Source organism: Ursus americanus, chromosome 8, assembly GCF_024610735.1.
Source record: "Ursus americanus isolate L20-20 chromosome 8, mUrsAme1.1.p, whole genome shotgun sequence".
Taxonomy (NCBI): domain Eukaryota; kingdom Metazoa; phylum Chordata; class Mammalia; order Carnivora; family Ursidae; genus Ursus; species Ursus americanus.
In genome coordinates, this window is record NC_142134.1 from 55539721 (window position 1) to 55561310 (window position 21590).

The 21590-nt window shown below is 34.4% G+C and overlaps 1 long non-coding RNA gene across 4 annotated transcripts in view; it reads left to right on the forward strand.

Moving 5' to 3' along the window:
- The first annotated feature begins 7467 nt into the window (after positions 1 to 7467).
- LOC123804288 (uncharacterized) overlaps positions 7468 to 21590 on the forward strand; it is a 127780-nt gene continuing 113657 nt past the window's right edge. For all 4 annotated transcript variants that reach the window (XR_015725531.1, XR_006783132.2, XR_015725530.1 and 1 more), the window contains exons 1-2: positions 7468 to 7579; positions 7688 to 7760. This is a non-coding gene — a long non-coding RNA (uncharacterized LOC123804288). The remainder of the gene's footprint in view (positions 7580 to 7687; positions 7761 to 21590) is intronic.

The window sequence follows — 21590 nt, forward strand, 5'->3', positions numbered from 1 at the left end:
AATAATAGAAGCCAAAAAACAATGAAATGACATTCAAATCTTGTAAGACAAAATCTGTCAACTGAAAGTTCTTTATCCAGTGTGACTATTCTTTTAAAATAAAGGGGAAATAAACACAGTTCTAGACAAATCAAGAGGGAGAGCTTGCTAGCTGACCTACGTACAAGAAATTCTTAAAGTAAAATTTTGAAATGATGCCAGATGTTATTTTAATTGGCAGAAAGGAAGAATGGCACCAGAAATAACATTATCTAAATTTATTTTAAGTTTTACAACTATTAAAATAAAATAGAAATAAATATATCTGATGAAACTGTAATATGTAAAGTTAAATATTTTTCAAAATGTAGGAGAAATAAATATAACTAATGATATCATGCATGAAAATTTTTATATGGAAATATAGAGCTTTTTGCTTAAATCAAGTTATTTATAATTTTAATATCATTAATTTACTCTATATTTTCTATGCACTATTGAAAATCTATTTGATTTATTTATTTAAGATTTTATTTATTTGACAGAGAGACAGCCAGCGAGAGAGGGAACACAGCAGGGGAGTGGGAGAGGAAGTAGGCTCCCAGCAGAGAAGCCCGATGTGGGACTCGATCCCGGAACGCTGGGATCACGCCCTGAGCCGAAGGCAGACGCTTAAAGACTGCACTACCCAGGCGCCCCCTGAAAATCTATTTATTTTAAAAAACAAAAATGTATAAATTTAAATGCAATTAAATTTGGAAAGCAATTATAACGGAAGAAAGAATTTTCCCTCTACTCTTCTAGGTTCTTGGCTGAGATCCCCCTGCAATAAAAGATAGATAAATGGGAAAAACAAACAGAAGTTAAATAATATATATATTTCTTACATGTATGAGAGATACCCAGAAACTGAGTCACTCCCAGAAATAGCCCAAGTTACCACCTGAAGACTACCTAGTGCTAAAGATAAAAGAAAGTTGTTGGGGGCAATTGGGGTGGTAGGAGGCCAGGTATTGGAAGTTACCAGGAAAAACACACTAAAAAGGTATATTTGTTAGGATTTGATCCTTCTCTTCGTGGTACAGAGATGGAGACACAAATGGAGATTTCCCTTATAATGCAAATGTCTCTTACAAAAGGATAACTTTTACTCTGTTTTCAAAATTTCTCCTGTGTAGTTTCTCAAAATAAATTTTATGCCAAAGATGCATATTTTGGGGTGGCATATTCTATTACCCTTTAGCAGTTATTCGACTCTGCAACTATTATAAACAGATAACCCTAGACTAGTCAAATATTTTCAAAAGAAGGGTAATAGGTGGAACAGAGTCTTTAGCAGCTGCTGTGAATTACCCATCTAGATTAGCCCACACCTAGCCTAACACTAAATCATAAATGAGTTTGGCTGTAATCCGTAGAGTCCACAGATGTCCCAAACCTGGATCAGCTTTCAGCCAGTCCATGGTAACAAGAACTAAGTAAATGCTTACTGATGTATACCCATGGGTTTTTTGGTTGTTTATTATACATTGTGGTGATAGATAATAGATAGAAATAATAGGAGACTCAGGATTTAAACACCATCTTTCTTTGACTTATTGGCTATTTATGCTTCAGAAAGTTTCTTAAAATACAAGCTTCCTCATACATGTCATGTGGATAATAATAGTGAATTCAAGAGCATTAAATGAGAGGGGCATGTGATCATTGCATAGTAGGATCATAACCTTTGTCAAAAGCAGCAGTAATAAAAGCATACAAATATCTCATAATAAATATTCATTTTTTTCAAAAAAGCTTCCTCATTAATTTTTTCATTAAATTAATACATGCATTTTTGAATGCTTACTATGTGTCAGGCTCTGTGCTGGGCCCTGGGAATGAAGTGATAAGGAAAATAGACTCAATGCCTGTTTTCCTATATAGTTTAGAGGAAAAAATAAACAATTGAGAAATAATAATATAAAGTTGCATAAACAATTGCAACAAGTGTTAAGACAGTGCTATATGATGATATGAAATTTAGAGCAGTGAGATCTAGTCTGGCCTGGAGGTTTAGAGAAGACATTCCTAAGAAATGCTGCTAATGATAAAAGAAAGGTACATGCAAATTGTCCTTATTATTTTCCCTCAAATCTGAAACCCAGCATTTTGAAAGTTTTAGAAAGCTCCTAAACTGTCTATATGACAGTAGTAGAAATATACATGACAGTACGGTACCACATAATTAGAACAAATAAAAAACAGTTGATCAACCATACTAAAGAAAAATATAAGCTATCTACTAGCTTTATAAAAAACATTACCAAATATTAATTAGGCAAACAGCCAATCAGATTCTATAGTCAAAATACAAAATACATACATACATATACATATATACATAAGTGTGCTGGGCAGTTAATTAATAAAAATGTCTTATCATATTACTACCTGGATTATGTGATTTGGGGTATTTTTTTTTTTCAAATTGCAATTCATTATATTCTTTTCTCCTAATTTTAAATAGCTTTCACAAATCTCCCCCATTTTGTTTTGATTTTAAAATTATATTTTCAGTTACTTTGGTAACAAAAATCAGTGGTAAATTTGAATGTAAAATGCCCAATTTTTAAATAAACAAGGTCACAAATTTGTATTCTACTATAGTACTCTGGCTTAGTTGGTTTTAAGATAAAATAATAATGTTGCAATGATCAAATGTCCCAATCAATTCTAAACCATTGTGGATTTGTGACTTCTCAAAATTAACTAATAAGTACATTAATCTTACGTCAATGACAAATTTGCATAAACATTTTCTATAACCACTATGCTTACAGACTGCCCTGTTACAATCTGTCCTGCTCCTGTGTTTTCCAGATGGAAACACCAGTATGTTACAGTGTTTGCAATGGTTAACTTTATGTGTCAACTTGGCTGAACCACGGGGTCTCACATCCTTAGTCTGGACCTTTCTGTGAGGGCCTTCGTCGATGAAATTAACGTTTAAATTTGTAGACTGAATAAGTAGATTGCCCTCCATAAGGTGGGTGCCTGAGTAGGACAAAAAGACTGACCTTTCTCCAAGAAGCAGAATTCTTGCCCTATGGACTTTGAACTGAGACATTAGTTTTTTCTGTTCTTTTTCATTAATTTTTTTTTTTTTATCTTGCTTTTGAACTTGAACTAAAACATCAGCTCTTTCTGAGTCTCAAGCTTGCTGGCCCTTGAACTGAAACAGCAACATCAGCTTTTCTGGTTTTCTGGCCTTTGGACCAGAACAGGAACTAAGCCAGTGGTTTTCTTGGATCTGCCACTTACCAATTCACTCTGCAGATACTGGGACTTAACAGCCTCTTTAGTCACAGATGCCAGCTCCTTAAAACAAATTTCTTTATATATATATACACATCCTATTGGTTCTGTTTCTCTGAAGAACCTTTCTTTAATACACGTTTAAATCTTTCAATTGGGAAATAGTATAATTGATTTTTCTATTTATCTTCTTTCTTTCCAAGCAAAAAATGCCAGTATATATATAAACCAGGCAAACACTATTTTTTTGATGGCAGATCAAATGAAAGCCAGACTTTAAAATACTTCTTTTATATGCTGTATTTTTCCTTAAAAGGGTTTCTAAAGGCATGCACTAAAAGTTAATAGTGTACTTCAGCTTTTATAATGTATATTTAATAAAAAGCTGTAATAACATAAGCCACCGACATCAGATAATATTTCCCTGTAGTCATTTATACATGTAGCTTATCAGAAGAATTAGATCTTGCTTTGATTTGCTGAGATAGAAGCTTTTTGACTTTATTAAGAGTTACTTTCATGACTTATATAATTTTGGGTAATTAAAAAAAGGCAAATTCCAAATTGTGTACAACATGAGAAACTGCTAATTTATGATCATGATAGGTTTAAAAAAATGTAAAACTATAAATGGAGCTGTAATAGATACTCCTGTTACAAAGATTCTGCAAAATACAAATCAAATAAATAACAGAGCTTAGGAAGAAATTAAAATTTGAGCAGATGTTACTGAACATATAGTTGAGCTATTTATTTTATCTTCAATTTTTGCTAAAACAAAGCAGAATGCAAATACTTGCTCATTTGTAGATTGCTTTTTATGTACTTCTGTTCCTGGAGCCATACGTTATTATTACTTTTTGAACTATAAGTTAAATCAGACAACACACACGCCACATTTCTGGACGTTTATAAAAAAGGGATTTTTCATCATGTGAAGATCAAACAAATATACCATACCACAGTTGAAAAGCTTTTACAAGCCTTAAGCATTTTTTAGATTTCACCAGGGCACCTCCACTGCCTAATTTATTTGGTGTGAGCATTTCTGCTAAAGAAACTAATACCTTCCTGCACATCAGCTCTGCATCGTGTCTAGATTATTATACACATCTCAACCAGCACCATTCTGAAGTGCGCATAACTCCAATTCTTTCTTCTCAAAGCTATCTTCAAAGTGCTCATTCTCTCCCCGTCCCCCACCTTTATACCCCACCAAATGTGATTTTTTATATTGACAATTTCCAGATTTTGCTGAACAAAACTTCAATTTTATCGCTTCTTTATACACTCTATATACACTTTGTACAGTCTGGATATTCATCTGTTCCTTTGTAACTGTGATTTACAGCTGCCACCATTTCCGTTTCTTCGTAGGAGAGAGCGGACAGTAAACATGGTGAGTTTTCTTGGATTTGATTTTCAGTAAAACTCTCTCCTCCCTGGACATTTTGATGGACTTCTTGCCACTTTTGCATGATCCTTGATTTATTTTCTCCTGATTCTGCATCATCTGCTATTACCATTATCACTTTCTCTTGGGGGAATCTCTCTTCTTCAAAATCATCATCTTTGCTTAACACGTTCACTTCATCTTTGTTTCCTGCAGCTTCACCCTCAATAACCCCATCTGCCTGGTTCTGCAGTTCCTGTTTTACAGGAACGATAGCATGAATACATCCCTACATGTTTATTTTTGATTTAGTAGTTTTCCTGTATCCTTACGATTCTGTTGTCAACCTCTTCTTTGTCCTTTTCTTGTTGATATTGACTTGCCCATTTTGTTCTGGCTGCTTCTCCACAGTACATACTGGTTGATCCATATTAAACTTCTGTCATTGTCTGCCTTAAAATGTTTAACCAACCACATGTGTAGGGATCTACTGTGATATCACCTTCTTTATGCAGCATTTGTTCACAGTCACATAAGACCATTTCTCAAGTATAGTCATACCTATTCATATTTCCCATCATCAGAGAAGGACAGTAGATTGTGAGGTTCTGATTCTTCAAAACACACTAAATCCTGGATAGTTTAATATCCTAAGTTATTATTGGAATCCATCTAAATCATTCTCTTCAACAAGTGAGAGCTGTACAATGGAGACATGAATTGCTGAAGGCCATGAAGCCTCCTGAGAAAACTTCATAAAGCTCCTAGGAATGTCAGATTTGAAACAGGAGACTCCCTTTCTTCCCAACTCTGAGCCATTTTTATTTTTCGGCAATGATTTAACCCCTTTTTTGAAATAGTACATGGTATTTTTTCAACAACAAATTGTCAATGTTTTTCAAACATCTGAGGAAAATCCATTGCAGCCATATAAGACGGGAGTAGAATTCCTACCTTCAAGCTGTTTGTGTAGCTAAATGGAGCTTCATTAAGGACATTAACCATCTTTTATTTGCTTTAGTATTAGGATATTATCATTGGTCTGCTTGTGGATTGCTGCTATACTGAGATTCAAATTTAGAACCTTTATCATACTGAAGATCAAATTTGGCTAGCATTGTAATGAGACATTAGTTTTCTATACTTTAATTTTCATAAATAATGTAAAAATCCAAATGATGTGTATTAGGAACTGGTCTCCTCTCTAACAAATCGATACAACCAAGAACACAAAAACGGAAAGGATACTCATAAATTTCAACCTATATGGAGTAAAACCAAAATTGACCTTCTCTGATTAACTCTCCAAACTGTTAAGGCATTTCCAAAGCATGGAATTTCTATATTGTCAAATTCCTGCTATGTTTTCTAAGACTCTTCAACAATTAATGTAGTATAAGCTTTGCTGTCCTCACGCACACCACATTATCACATCCTTTTCTTGGCTTATAGTTAAGTGGTGGCAAATAATAATGTTTTAAAATTTCTACTACAGCTGTTTTAGTCTCAAACTTAATATTTCTTTTTTTCTTTTCAAACTGAATATTTCAGAAGATTGTATTCTTGATATGTGTGGTCTGTTTGCAATATCTCTGTATAAGAAATGAAGTCAATAACTCTGTAAGCAGAATTTTTTATTTTTATTTTTTATTTTTTTACTGTAAAAATAGTTGGCATAGAGATTTTGCATATACTTTTCTGATATCCTTTCACTGGATTTCCTGTCATTCTGGTCAGGGAGCCTGACGGTGGCAGGTGACCATGTTCAGAGTGAGCCTCAGGAAGGAGGTAAAGAAATCATCTTGTTGACATTATATTGGAACTGCTTCCCCAACATGGCATCCTTTTCTTCCTCATCCTTATCCCTCTTCCTGTATTGCTATTGCTATGATTACAATCGCTGTTCCTGCTCCTGGTGTGCAAGCCCCATGGGACATAGCTCTGACTGTGCTGCCACTACTGGTAACAACCTTAGCTTACCTATTTCTAACATTCAGTGCAGAGCCTTATTGTAAGCTTACTGTTTATGTCATAGCAGTGTTTCTCAAATATCTGACACAAACATCTTTATCCACAGGATTCTTCTCCAATATGCAGATTCCTAGAACCCAAGACCAACTGAATCAGAATCACTTATAATTGCATCTAGAATTTACTAGTTAGATTTTTATAAAGAAAATAGTTTAAGGAATATTGTACTCATGAAAGTGAAGGAACACCAAGTATTATATCTATTTCAGCTTTCTTTGGGAAAAAAAAAAGACAATAATTGTTTTGTTTACTTTCAATCTTTCCAAAATGAGAAAATCAATTTAAAGTTGTTATTCAGGGGTGCCTGGGTGGCTCAGTCGGTTAAGCATCTACCTTCAGCTCAGGTCATGATCTTGGGGTCCTGGGATTAAGCCCCACATCACGCTTCCCTGCTCAGCGGGGACTCTATTCCTCCTTCTCCCTCTAACCACCCCCCCCCGTCATGCTCTTGCTCTCTCTCTCTCTCTCAAATGAATAAATAAAACATCTTAAAAAAATGGTTATTCATTGTTCAAAATGACCACAACTGCACAGGACACTACTATCAGTTACCTCATAGGTCTCTGGCGAGGCTACAGATGGCTACCTTGACCTCAGACATCCATTCTGGATCCATTCAATTACAGACATGAGAGTAGAGACAAATAGCTCAAAGCATAGTATCTTAGGCTCAACTATCCTCCTGTGGATAAACTTTGTCTGGTTAATGAGTAGTGGGTATAACTGTTAATCATAGTCTTACAATCTTTTTTAAATACACCTGAGAAGACAGTTCTTTGTCCTGAGATATAAGAATGAAATGACTTTCCTGTCTGTAGCAGAATAAGAAATAAGAGAGATATGGAGGAACTGGAGGCAAATGCATATCTTGTATTGAAAGTAAGCTTGTAAAATTTTTTTACTTAATCTCTTTGGATGCACAGTCTATGTCTAGCTCATCTATCTGTTTGTATGTATGTTCATATAGTTTTCCCGTTCTGGTTACAGAATCAAGTCCAAAACACTGGAGTACATATTAGAAGAGACCTTCACTGAAGACCAGGGCAGAGCTCAGGGAAAGGTGAGTTCATGGGCCATTCAGTCAAAGTGCTAGAAATCAGAATGGTAGCCAAAGTCCCTTAATAATTCTGTAAAGGCAACAGTGCTGATTCAACATATTAACACGTGGACAGGAACTAAAAGTAGTCAAAGTGGTCTTACTAAGTTTTTGCCTTTAAAGAGCAATGTAAGGTGGTTAAGGTACCTAAGGAAAGGGGAACGTGAACTTCAAGTATGAAATAGAAAATACCACACTATTCTCTGTATTTATGGATCTGAGTCTGCTTTTTGTCTGTTTGTTTGTTTATTTGGTTTTTGTGTGTGTTTGTTTTATTCTTTTTTTTTTTTTTTTTGGATTCCACAAATGGTTGCCAGAGGAGAGGGGTTTGGAGGGGATGGACAAAATAGGTGTAGGGGAGTGGGAGATACAGGCTTGCAGTCATGGAGTGAATAAGGAATGGGGATAAAACGCACAGCATAAGGAATATAGTCAATGATTTTGTAATAGGGTTGCATGGTGACAGATGGTAACTACACTTGTGGTGAGCATAGCATACTGTATAAACTTGAATCACGGTGTTGTACACCTGAAACTCATGTAACATTGTGTCAACTATACTCAAATTAAAAAAAATAAGGTACCGTAATTGTTTTCTAAGTTGTTTTGTTTATTCACTCATTCAACAAATATTTATCAAGTCCCTATTATATTCCAGACACAATTCTAAGCACTAGGTATAGAGTACTGAATGAAATGAAAAGGATACTTGCCTTCATGAACCTGAGATCCCAAGGAGTGATATGATTAAACAAATATTCTAATATTTCTAGGCTGAGATAAATGACATGAAGGAAAAAATTAACTAGACTCTGTTAGCAAAAAATGATTGTATTGATCAATTGATATTAAGCTGATGTCTAAAGAGAGAGCCTGAGTTACCCATGTGAGAGAAAAGAGAAAATAGAAGGTTTGGTGGGAGTAATAATTTGTTAAATAAAAGGAACTGAAAAAAATCTCAGATGTGACTAGATCATAATGAACTACATTATTCAGAGCCATAAAATACTAATTCGTATTTTAAAGTGTTTATAACAACTTTTTATTTCAAAAAATAGGTTTTTTTAGCTCCAGAAGATTAATTTGTGTATTTTTAGATCTTTTATTTTGCTCATTTCAAGCTGAGGTTTTCCTCCACCTTCCTGAACATATGCAGTGTCCTTTTAATAGCTCTTTTAATGTCTTTGGCCTCTACCTCTAAAATATTTATCTTTCCAAAATCTGTTTCTGTTGACTGGTTGATTTCCTTATTATGGGTTGAATATTCCTACTATTTTGTGTGCTATTTTTTTTTTTATTGGAAGCCAGATATAGTTCGTTCTACATTATTGAATGCTGAATACTTTGTACTCTTTTAAACATTATTGGACTCTTCTGGAATTCAGCTGTGTTACTGGAAAAGGATTTGATCTTTAAGAAGTTTGCTTCTAAGCTTTGTTTGCAGATCAGACAAAATCTGTGGCTACTCCTGAGCCAATACCCTTCTGAGGACTTCACTTGTGTCTTGTGTTAGAGGACTTTCCACACTGACTGCTCTATACCTGATGTATTTGCAGCCCTCCATGAGCTCTGTGAGTTTTTCTACCTAATCCATTTTAGGGGTTATTTCCCTGACTTCACTGTTTCTTTTCATGCTGTTCATGTTTCCATGCTGTTCAGTATTCAGTCAAAGACTTGAGAAAATGTGGATTTCCAGGGCTCTCTCTGCAGTTTCCGTCTCTCTGATGCTCCATGCCATCTCTGGACATCTGAATTTACATGAGCTCTGAATCTTGTTTTCTCAACTTAGCAGAACCTCTGGTCTTTTTTAGTGTTTCTACTCCCTGCAGTATAACCTGGAAACTCCAAGCAGTTAGCTGAGCCAATTACATGGCGCATCTCACTTGTTTCCCTTTTTTTAGGATTTAATGTCTTGTATTACCTATTGCCCAGTATTTGAAAACTGTAGTTTCTTATGTTTTGTCTAGTTTGTGAGTTATTTAAGGCAAAATAATAATTATCTTCCAGCCTATTCCATCATAGAGAGGTAGAATTCTCAATATTATGTTTGAAAATTATTTTGTTAAAATTTCTATTAGCAAAATATATTTTGCGAGGAAGAAAACATTTCACAGGTATTTTTCTACTCTGAAAACTCTAAACTCAAGGATTTTTACAATGGTTGACTTCATTGTGATATCACTTCATGTTCATCAATTAAACACCACAAGTTTTATTAGCGGATTCAACCAAATATCCCTCCAGGTAGAAATGATAATAAACAAACAGCAGCTATGTACAACCTGAATGAATTTTACATGTTGAACCAAATGAGCTAGCTGAAAATTTATACACACACACACACACACACACACACATTTGTTGTGTGAGTCTATGCATGTGAATATCAAAAAACATGCAAAACTAATCTATGGTCTTAGAAGTTAAACTCACAGTTTCTTTAGGAGACAAAGGAATGTGCAGTGATTGAGTAAGCAAAACGGGTCTTTCTTGGGTGCTGGTAATGTTGTATTTCTTAATGTCTTGCAAATATTTTCTCCAGTTATTTTTAACTTATGTTTTAATCATATGAAAGATTTTAATTTTTATCTAGTGAAATTTATAAGTACTTGGTTTTTTTTTTTAAAGATTTTTTATTTATTCGTTTGACAGAGATAGAGACAGCCAGCGAGAGAGGGAACACAAGCAGGCGGAGTGGGAGAGGAAGAAGCAGGCTCATAGCGGAGGAGCCTGATGTGGGGCTCGATCCCAGAACACCGGGATCACGCCCTGAGCCGAAGGCAGAGGCTTAACCGCTGTGCCACCCAGGCGCCCCAGTACTTGATTTTTTATTACAACTTCGTGTCACTCATATTTTTCTAAAACATTTTAGATTTATTTTGTTTAATTGAAGTTAAGTCTATGCTCCACTTGAAATACATGTTGAAGAGAAGAGTCAGATAACATCTTTTTAACAATTTTTTTTCTTTGTCAATAGATAGCTAGTTGGTCTAACACCATTGTTTTTCTCAAGGATTCAAAATACCACATTTTCTGGTTCAATTCTATTCAAATTTTTCTATTAAACATTACTTCATAAAATGGATAAATACTAATGTTTCATTTGAATGCATGTAAAAAATAAGACTATATTGAAGAATTACCGGCCAGGATTCCAGGGACAGACAAAGGCCCAGAAAGGTAAACATTAGCTGGGGGAACTGGGTGAAACCTGCCACTCTGGGTTGAGACTCTGAAGTGCTCCCCCTACGGGTAAAGGAAATCCATAAACACAAGATATAAAATTCTTACTGGCAGAAGAGAAACTTATCCTAGACATGAAATTATTTACTACAAAGAATTGTGCAAACTTATTATCTGGCATGCCTTAAAAAATTTCAGGCGTATAAGAACATAAAATGGCATGAAAAAAAAAACACAAGAAAACAGACCACTAAAACAGAAAAACTGGGGTCCAGTTATTGGTATTCTTCAAACAAGCTTTAATAATATAACTGTTTACCGTGCTCAAAGAGTTAAAAGTCAAGATAGAGAAATTTTGCAGAGAAATGGATGGCTATAAAAAAGAATCAAGTAGAATTCTAATTCTGAAAAATATAATAATTAAATAAGAACTCAAAGATGACTATAATAGCAGATGAGATACAGATACAAAAATAATTAATTGTTGGGAATATAGTCCAGAGGAAAATTGTACAGAATGATTAAGGAATAGGACAAACGTAGAGAATGAACTAAGTAAATGTAGCAATATGATATGTTTCCATTTGGGAGATTAAATATAATTATTATGTTAAATATTTCTAAACAGATTCCTAAGATCAAGGTTATTCCAATAAAAATCTCATGGATATTTTTATGTGAATGTATATAGAATTGGAAAGGAATTGACTCTAAATATTTTTGAGAAGAGATGGGAGTAAGTAGCTCTACAGATGTAAAGACTTACTGTAAGACATTAGTAATTTTAGATGTGTGTCATTAGCCCACAAATAATCCAAGGAAACATCATTAAGATTCCTCCCTTTTGTGCTTTTTTTTCACTCTTTCTCTCTTTCTCTCAAATACATAAAATCTTTTAAAAAAATAAAGTAAAAATAGTTAAACAGTTTTTAATTTTTTTCTTCTTTCTTTTTTTTTTAGAATTTGGGCTCCAGGAATGGATGCCTGAGTTAAGAACTTGGTTTTGCTGCTTATTGGCTATGCCTAACTGACAGTGTTTTTATTCTGATTATATCTTCCTAGATAGTTTATTGCCATTTTCTCTCTCCCCCCCTCCCCCCCACACACTTCAGTGTGCTTTCTGGTTCTAACAGGCAGATTGCAACTCTTAAGCAACCTGAGCCTGCTTTGATCATTTACAGGGAGACCCTAACATTCCTAGGTATTCGTATCCCTACATTCTCCAAAAGAATGACTGCAGGGAGGGGAGGGATCCGGTTCAATCTTTCCTTTGTGTAACTTTGCCTGAGATCTCACTCTTGCTAGACATTTTCCTTAGCCTGTCCTGGTTCTTCTGCACAGATTTTGTTTTTCCCTGTGACTATTTCCTGAGTAAACCTGGCAAATGAGTCTTCATCTGAGTCTGTTTCTGGGGAACACAACTGAAGACACTGTGTAACATTAGACTAGTTATGTAACTTCAGTTTCTTCTACTGCATCAGGGATAAGAACACCCTCCTCACAAAGTTGCTGTGGGTGTTAAGACAATTAGCACAGAACTGGGTGTGTGCATTACATAAATGTTTGCTACTATATAAGTTGGATCATTGAGTGATAAATCAATTAGTTTTGGAACATTTTGCACGGCTTGTGAGATATGTGTGTGTGTGTGTGTGCATGTGTGTGTAGTGTGTGTGTGTGTGAGATATATCACACAGATATATATGTGCGTGTGTATATGTTCTGATCTAACATTGTCTCATCATTTATATATTTTACATACATCTCAGTTTCATTAAACAGTTATATTACATTTTTTGTTTATTTTATTGTATTGGATGACTTTCACATAGGAAGGTATGTTATTGTGTTTTGTTTGCTTTGGTTTTGACAATATATCTAATAGGTTTCGATAGGAATTGATTTTACTATACTGTTATTCTCATTGTATATAAAGACATACACTTATGAGAATAAAGGACAAAATCAATTGTTTTATATTTCCTTCATCTAAAAATTGTCTAAAAAACTGATAAAAATCCATGAAATGAATGCACAGAAAGTACAAAGAATTCCAGTATATTTTTGAAAGTACAATATGACTCTTCTTTTTTTTTAATCAAAAAGCCCTAATTCACATTTTGTGAAGTGTTGCATGAGGCTCTCGCCACATGATTCCCGTTAGAGTCAATGATCCCCACTGACTGTAATGGGAATCCCACAGTTACAACCCCAGGAAGGCCTTTGCACATTTAGTTATGTCTATAAAACTGCTTAGGCAATTTAGGTATTATTTTGTTTCAATAAGAAAAAAAATAATTTTGGTGTTTTAAAAAGCTTTTAGTTGGCACCAAAAAGCACAGTCTAAAGCAGTTTGATAAAACTTCAAAAAAAGGAATGCTTCACTTAATTAGATGTTGTGACTAAGTTTTGGCACCACTTAATTTCATCTCATAATGAAACGAAGAAGTAGAGTTCAATGACATGAACATTTAAATAAGAATACAACATCCAACATGGAAACCTGGTCAGGTAACTCCTGATCACAGTACTGGAAATTTTATTATTTTTACCACCTGTCTTCTTTTCTTTTGCAAGTAAGAGTGACCCTAAAACAGGCGCACTTGGATAGCTCAGATGGTTAAGCATCCAACTCTTGGTTTTGGCTCAGGTCGTGCATGATCTCAGACTGTGGGATTGAGCCCTATGTGGGGCTCCATGCTTAGCACAGAGTCTGCTTGAGATTCTCTCTCATTCACTCTCCCTTTGCCCCTCCCCCCACCCACACTCTTTCTGTCTCTAAAATAAATAAATAAATCTAAAAAGAAAAAAAAAATGTGATCCTAAAACAATGACCATTTCTTTAGAAAACTTAGAGAAAGAAAAGAGAAAACAAAACCATGTGTTACATATTTGGTAATGTTCAGTCTTATTCATTGTGTCTCTCATTTCTCTCCAATTTCATTTCACTTTTCTCTTTCTTTTTTCTTTTTCTTCTTACAAACATACACACACACACACACACACACACACACACACACAGCTTGGGGATGCATGAATACCTTTTGTTTCTGTTTTCTAGATAGAAGTAATATATCGTGATAGATAAGAGCACTTTCTATAGAGCCAGACTGCTCAATTGGAAACCTACTCTCATCACTTAATAGCACAGTTAACTTCAATAATACCCAAATCTCACAATTTCCTCTGGTCTATAAAAAGAGGATAATAGTAGGATGTATATCATAGCATTACTATGAAGAATATATGTGTTAATGTGTGGAAAGCACTTATAACAGTGTTTTGCATATTATAAGATCTCTAACTGTAAGCCAATAATCTAGATTATCTACATCCATATTTCAATTAGGTGTTTTATATTATACACACTTTGCCTAAAGGGAAGGGGAAGGAAATGAAAATATGTGCACTTTTTAGAGATGTAAGACATTGTGTTTGCATTATATTGTGCATTCTGTAAGTATACTGCCAAGTTGTATTTATTAGTGTTATTTTGACAGATGAGGAAGCATGTTTGCAGTGGTTCAGTAATGTGTAGAAAGCCACAAACCTACTGACTGGTAAAGCACTGAATTAGACTTAGATTTTCTGGCAAGATATCAATTCATTCCAACGTGATTTTGGTATGCTGGATACATGCTAGACAATATCCCCGAACAAAACAGACAAGGCACCTCCCCTGATGCTTCTCAAGTTCTAGTAAGGAGAGAGAAACAAACATGTTAGTAAATACAAGATAATTTCAACAATGATAATTCTCTTAAGAAAGTAAAATGAGATCATTTAAGAAATTGTAACTTAAGAAAAGAGGCATATGGTAGATAGAGGTAATCAGTAAAAAGCACTCAACAAAGTTAACACATGAAATGGGAAAACAACAATGAGCTGGCATCTTTAGCCAATCTAGGGCAGGGGTGGGGGTGGAGTCAGCCTTCAAGGCAGAGAGAACTGCAAGAGTAAACGCCTTGGTGAGAGAAAGTGAGGGATTCAAGATGTCAGCTTGAGCAATTAAATTCTGGTAAGGATTAATGGGAAGGAAGAGGAACCCATTAGAAATCAACCACAATAATTTGCTTGGACAAGTTAAGTATGTGATACCTTCATAGATATTCCAGTGGAAATGAATTGGCCATTGAAATATTAAGTGTAGAGCTTAGGAGTAAAATCCTCTTCATGTGCATGATATTAATTTTATTGACTACACCAAATGAAAGGATCTGGAGAAAGAAGTATAAAAGTGAAGAGGGTACAGGCGCAAGCTTTGAAGTACTCCAAATTTTAAGAATAAGCTGAAAAATTATTCAGTAAAAGAAACAGAGAAAGGACAGAAGAAGACAGATTGTATTGTCACAAAAGCAAAAGTAAACAAGTTTTTCAAAGAGAAGTTGAAAAATCATGTGTATGAGAAGCTATTAAATGGTCAAGCACGATGAGCACAGAGGATAGTCTGCAACATGGATTTCAGTGATTAATGTGGAGTGCTGTGGTAAGAGGTGTGACTGCTCTGGATTAAGGGGAGACATGGAGATGTGGGAGTAGAGGAAATTCGTTGGGACAACTCTTTCAGTGGATATTCTGAAATGGGAGCAGAGACATGAATTAGTTTCTTTACTAATAAATTTATTTAGTAGTAAATAAAAAGAGGTCATATAACAAAAATTTAAGAACATGTTGGGGAAAAAAAAAAGAAAGAGACCATGTTGTTACCTGATGAAAATGACCATGTTGAGAGAGTTAATTTGATAATGTAGCTGGGAGAGAATAATCGTTGGATCAAAATTCTTAAGTGATTAGAGTACATTGAAGCTGGAGCACATAGAGGAGTTTGCCTTAGATAAGTTCAGAAATGCATTATGCATTTTAAGAGGAGGAAAAGAAGAGAGTGTAAGTCCAGTTGCATTTAAGTTGGTAAATTTGAACCTAGGGGTTTATGGAACTCCCACTTGGCTATATTCCAGTTCTTAAACAAGGGTAAAGTAAAGCCTTTAGCTTTCTTTCTTGAGTTAGAAGTTTAAAGATGGAAGAAAAGGTACAAAGTATTGTATTGGAAAGTAAGAAAGTATGATTTGTCTCATACAGTTAATGTTTCGCAGGAGTCTTCGTTCACTTTAATAAATATGTCAAAGGATTCACATAACCAGAATTACATGAAATAGAGATCAGGATTTGCTAGTAATTTCAAGTTTTTATTTAAAAGGGTCAGAAAAATTAGAGAGAGATCTGGGATGTTGAAGATAACTCCCTAGGGGTTTATTTAGTAAAAGATACCCTCTAGGCAGGGATCATCCTATAATTACGGTCTTCTTTCTAATAAATATCATTAGCGTATTTACCTAAGAGTGCAGTTGACAAGAACACTAGCCTAGATCCATGCTCTCTTTTCTTTCCTTGCCTGAAAGGAGTTTCCCTCCCTTCCCAAGGAAGCAAAAGAGTCACAAGCCAACTGTCTTAACTCCTTGTTCCTCAGTGCTCATTTGTAACTTGTATACTTAACAGATTTTAAATGAGAGAATGTCTTAACGTTTTGTTGTTGTTGTTGTTTATTTGTTTTTATAAAAGTAGTAAGGTTAATGAATTGGAAGTCTTGAAAAGATTTTAAAAATGTTGGAATGAGGGATCCTAGAGTACAAGTGTGTAAGATGTATTCATCTAGCAGTACAGTGATTAAAGTTAAAACTTTAGAGATGGTATAGTTATTGATGATAGTGATTTTAAGATAATTATGGGAGTAGAATGTGGAGGAAGAATAAAAGAACATACTGTAGGAGATAGGTAAATCAAAATTGAGAAACTGGATTGAAGGGATAGATCCTTCATCTAAAACTTGACCTAAAAGTTATCATAGGGAAGTTTAAATAGAATGTGAAGTACTTTTGAGTTAAGTGTCTGGAAACTGTTGCAATCTGTGTTATTATTCTAAAGGCATAGAGCTTTTAGGGCTGAACCATGTTTTCTTTAATGAAATCTACCTTTCGATGTTTATTCATAAGGTCCTAATTAATTGTCAAGTGTAATCCATCAAAACAAATTGGGATACATTTGCAGAACATTGTGTAGAATTTGACCTTCACCAAATTTTATCTTGTTAAATCTTCCTCATACTTCTTTGAAAATGCCCATCTAAGTCAAATATATTTCTCAATTGTCTTGTATGTCATGGGGAAATACAGCTAGAGGAACCGAATAACCGGTTTACATTCTGTATTTAATAATTAGTCGTCCCTTTTGCACTCAACTGCCAGCTCACATAGTACTAAAAATATTAAGAAAAGAATTAACAGTGGAGATAACAATGTTTGCTGCTTGCCTTGTAGAATGAGATTTCCTTCCTTTTAATCAAGTAAAGAAAGAATTAGATTGAGATTAGTGCATGGTGCATATGTGCATTTCACACTTCTGACTGTAACTACACCATCAGAAAGAGAATAGAAAAAAGTGCAGGACTATATGGGATAACTGGCAATATCTTCAAGTAGGAAGAAAAGATTCAGCAGGCCTACTAAGTTAATAATAAAAAATATACTTATTTAACAGCATGACAAATATCTATTGTTCATAAGAAGAGCTCAGGTGAATCCACGAATGCAGAAATAAATCTGACAAGTAAAACATTCTAGATCAAATATTATAGGTAGGTTGGTATCATTTCCAAATTAAAGTGGTTGATCATGAACTAGGCTGTTTAAGAGCTTATCAGAAATTTCCTGCTTGTCCAACCCTTCTATTGTTTTTTTAAGATTTTATTTATTTATTTGACAGAGAGAGAGACAGCCAGCGAGAGAGGAAACACAAGCAGGGGGAGTAGGAGAGGAAGAAGCAGGCTCCCAGCAGAGGAGCCTGATATGGGGCTCGATCCCAGGACTCTGGGATCATGTCCTGAGCCGAAGGCAGAAGCTTAATGCCTGAGCCACCCAGGCGCCCTCAACCCCTCTATTAAGTTCTAATTATCAATAAGGTATTCTATGAAAAACAGAACAATTAACAGAGAGTCTCCATTTGCAAATCACTTGAAATCTCTTGGGCAGACAGTAAAATATCAGTTATAGTAAAATCCGTTGATTATATGATGGACTTTACTGCAAGATTAAACCACCACCACGATGGGATCTCAGAGCACAACAAGATCAACACTTGCAGGTGTTAAGGAACTATTTCCTCGAGTAAATGTATCTAAAAATAGAATTTGTTAGCAGAATGTCTTAGGCCAAAACTTGGAGGGGGTTCAATTTCAGGCTGAGACAATGATACGAGTTGATTCGTGAGAAGATGCTAGTGTGTAGGAAATGTTCATGGTGATAATGTTGGAAAGATGACTTGAGCCCAGTCTGTTAAGAATTCTGAAATATAGAGGCATTAAATAGCTTTGCACCAATTTTAACTATAATCATGAAACCCGGAAGAAGTAAGATGTCCACTGGAAATTGCAGGTTATGGTAACTAGAGAAAATAATGTTTCTTTTTTTCTCTGGATAGTATATAAACTGTTTCCATAAACATAAAGAAAATATAGCTTATAAAATCTGAATTGAACATTCCAAAATGTTTTCCCCCAATGAAACAATAAGAATTATAGCAAAACTAAGGAACTAAGAAAAGAAACAAAACCAAAGCAGAATTTCAGCATCTCTATAGGCAACTTATTTGAGGGAATAAAAAGTGACTGGCAATTACAGCAAGGCAAGGTATTGAGTGTGTGGGGTAAAGCAAGAGAGGGGAATTGTTCAAATGTAAAAATAATCTTTCTTCATAGAAAATTGAACATTACACTTTTTCAATATCCAATATGGATTACTCTAAAATGAAATTATTTCAGTCTTTGATTAAAATAACAGAAAGAGAAATATTAAAATCTTTAAGTTCAGAAATTGAAGGGGAAGGGGCGCCTGGGTGGCACAGCAGTTAAGCGTCTGCCTTCGGCTCAGGGCATGATCCCGGCGTTGTGGGATCGAGCCCCACATCAGGCTCCTCTGCTATGAGCCTGCTTCTTCCTCTCCCACTCCCCCTGCTGTGTTCCCTCTCTCGCTGGCTGTCTCTATCTCTGTCGAATAAATAAATAAAATCTTAAAAAAAAAAAGAGAGAGAAATTGAAGGGGAAAAATGAACCAAGAAATTGATCATCATTTTGATACCAAAGAAGTAGATTTCTAAGGAAATCTTAATTCCTTAAAGGACTCAGAATCTGAAAAGTATTGATAAGTGTTCAGAAGAAAATGAATATCTGTAAATCAGTTCCAGAGCTAGGGTAGCAGTAACAGGAAAAATTCAACAGGGCAAGATTTATTACCAGAGTGAGAAAGATCATCGACGGGGGGCAATGGAAATATAATTGTGTGAGATGGTGTAATAATAAAAATGTAATAAGAAGGTCAAAGGCTTATAGACTCATAAAACATTTTGAAAGGTGAACAATTCACCTTAGCCAGATAAGAAAAAAATATGAATATGGTGTAGCGACTTTTTCTGAACTTTAAGAAAATACTCTTTGCTAACCCATGCAAATTTGATGTGTGTTATGAATGCTATGACATTACCCAGCAAACCTATTTGATCTCTAACAGAAATGTTTGTAAATGGAAGTTGATGAAAACATAGGAAAGTAGTGGTCTCCTGTAATATTATATTAAGGTCCCTCTAATTCTGAAGCATTATGTGAATCACAATAGTGGTTAGCGAATATTTTACTACTAGCAGCAAAGAATTTGAGACTGAGGGAAAATTTAAAATTAAGACTAATTTTAAGTATAAGAATTAAATTTACATTTATCTAAGAATTACATATGCCTCTCATATCTATGAATTACATATGCCTCTCATATATTTTATTTCTTATTTGATATTTATGTTTTATATATTTAAGCTGTTGGGTATGCCAGTAATTGACACCAAGAATACAAAATCCTAAAAATCAATAACACAAAAGATACATAACATAAATGAAAAATAGTCATGAACAGTTAGTTAATAGAAGAAGAAACAGCAGTTGCCAAAAGAAGATTTGAAGAAAGGCTAAACCCCATTTGTATTAAGAGACATGCACATCAAAGTTTCTTTTGAAATAACATTTTATATGCTATCTATTAGAAGCAATTAGAAGTAAACAGTACCAAATGTTGGAAAAGATATGGATTGGTAGGGTTATTTATCTATTTTGGAGGAGTAGGAAATATAGAATGCTTAGAAAATGTTTTTAAGTTGAACAGTCATATTTCCTATTACTCAACAATTGCACTTCTTGGTAAAACCAAGGTAAATTTCATCATATTTGAATCAAAAGTCAAAGAAAAGGATGTTCATACAATTGTTCTGTTAGTAATAGTTAAAAGAAATAACCTGGAAATAATTCACATACCCATTGAGAGGAAACACGTGTACATAATTTATGGTCTAGTCACATAGTGGCATAGCTTCTAATAGGAGTAATTATGCAACAATATGGGATGAACTTTATGTTGAGTTCCCAAAAAGGAAGTAGAGGAGAAAGAACATAATATGATATTATATAATGTTCAACCGAAATTAAATCATGTATTATTTGGACAAACATATATGTATAATGAAACTTGAAAACTTAAATAGGAGAGGGATTATGACACCAACTAACAGAAAAAACTTCTGGGAGGTGGTAGGTTCAAGGAAAAGGGAAGAGAACATGGGTAAATATAAGAAACTGGTAATTTCATAGTTGTTTGAGAAGTAGGTTCATAAATATAAATCATAGTACAAAAATTTTAATTGAGTTATTCACACTTTAAAATAACAGAAGCCCATATATAGAAAAGTAAGATTAATATAATTCAGTGCCTCTGAGGACAAAAACAGCCATCAGAAGAAATCTGTGATATCACTTCATATAATGATATATTTAGAAGATAAATATATGGCAAATTGGAGAGCCAGATTTGTCACCAATATTTCTAGGTTGCTTTAGTTTGTAACAGTTAAATGTAGGAACGGACCTGCAAGGGCTATCTCTTCAACACTCTATGTTTCTCAAACGTTCTTAGCCTCACATTTCACATGTGGAAAATTCACATAGTATCAATTTGCTCAGTTATTTGACACATTAAATGTAATTGTATGCATGGAAAATAGAACAGTATATTTTCTTAGTAAAAATTAATATTACAGTTCTTACCAGTGGCAGGCATTCTTCCACTAATATTACTTGGAGAAGACATTCCATATTAAATCAAATGTTTTGGTTGCCCAACACTGTCTATTCAGTAAGCTCCTCTTTCCAGTGATGTCCTCAGATGAAAATTATGGACAGCATAGTTGTGTATAAAATGTGATCATATTGCATACAGCATTTGTGAAGTTCAGGCAAATACCATTATGTCCTCAAAAATGATGCAATTTATATGAGTAATTAAAATAAAATAATATAATTACAAACTATTGATTTAAAAGATACCAGGAAACTCAGGTAAGATGAAAGAGTAGAAGCAAACATAGGAAAAATTCCCTGATTAACGAGGGAAAAGGTGACATTTGCTTACAAGGTGCTTGAAGACTTGGGACAGCCTTGGAGGAGTTCATAAAAGCCTTAGCTTGGGGAAGATATAGTGAGAAACCTAACACATGGTTACACATTTGCTCTTAGGAAAAAAA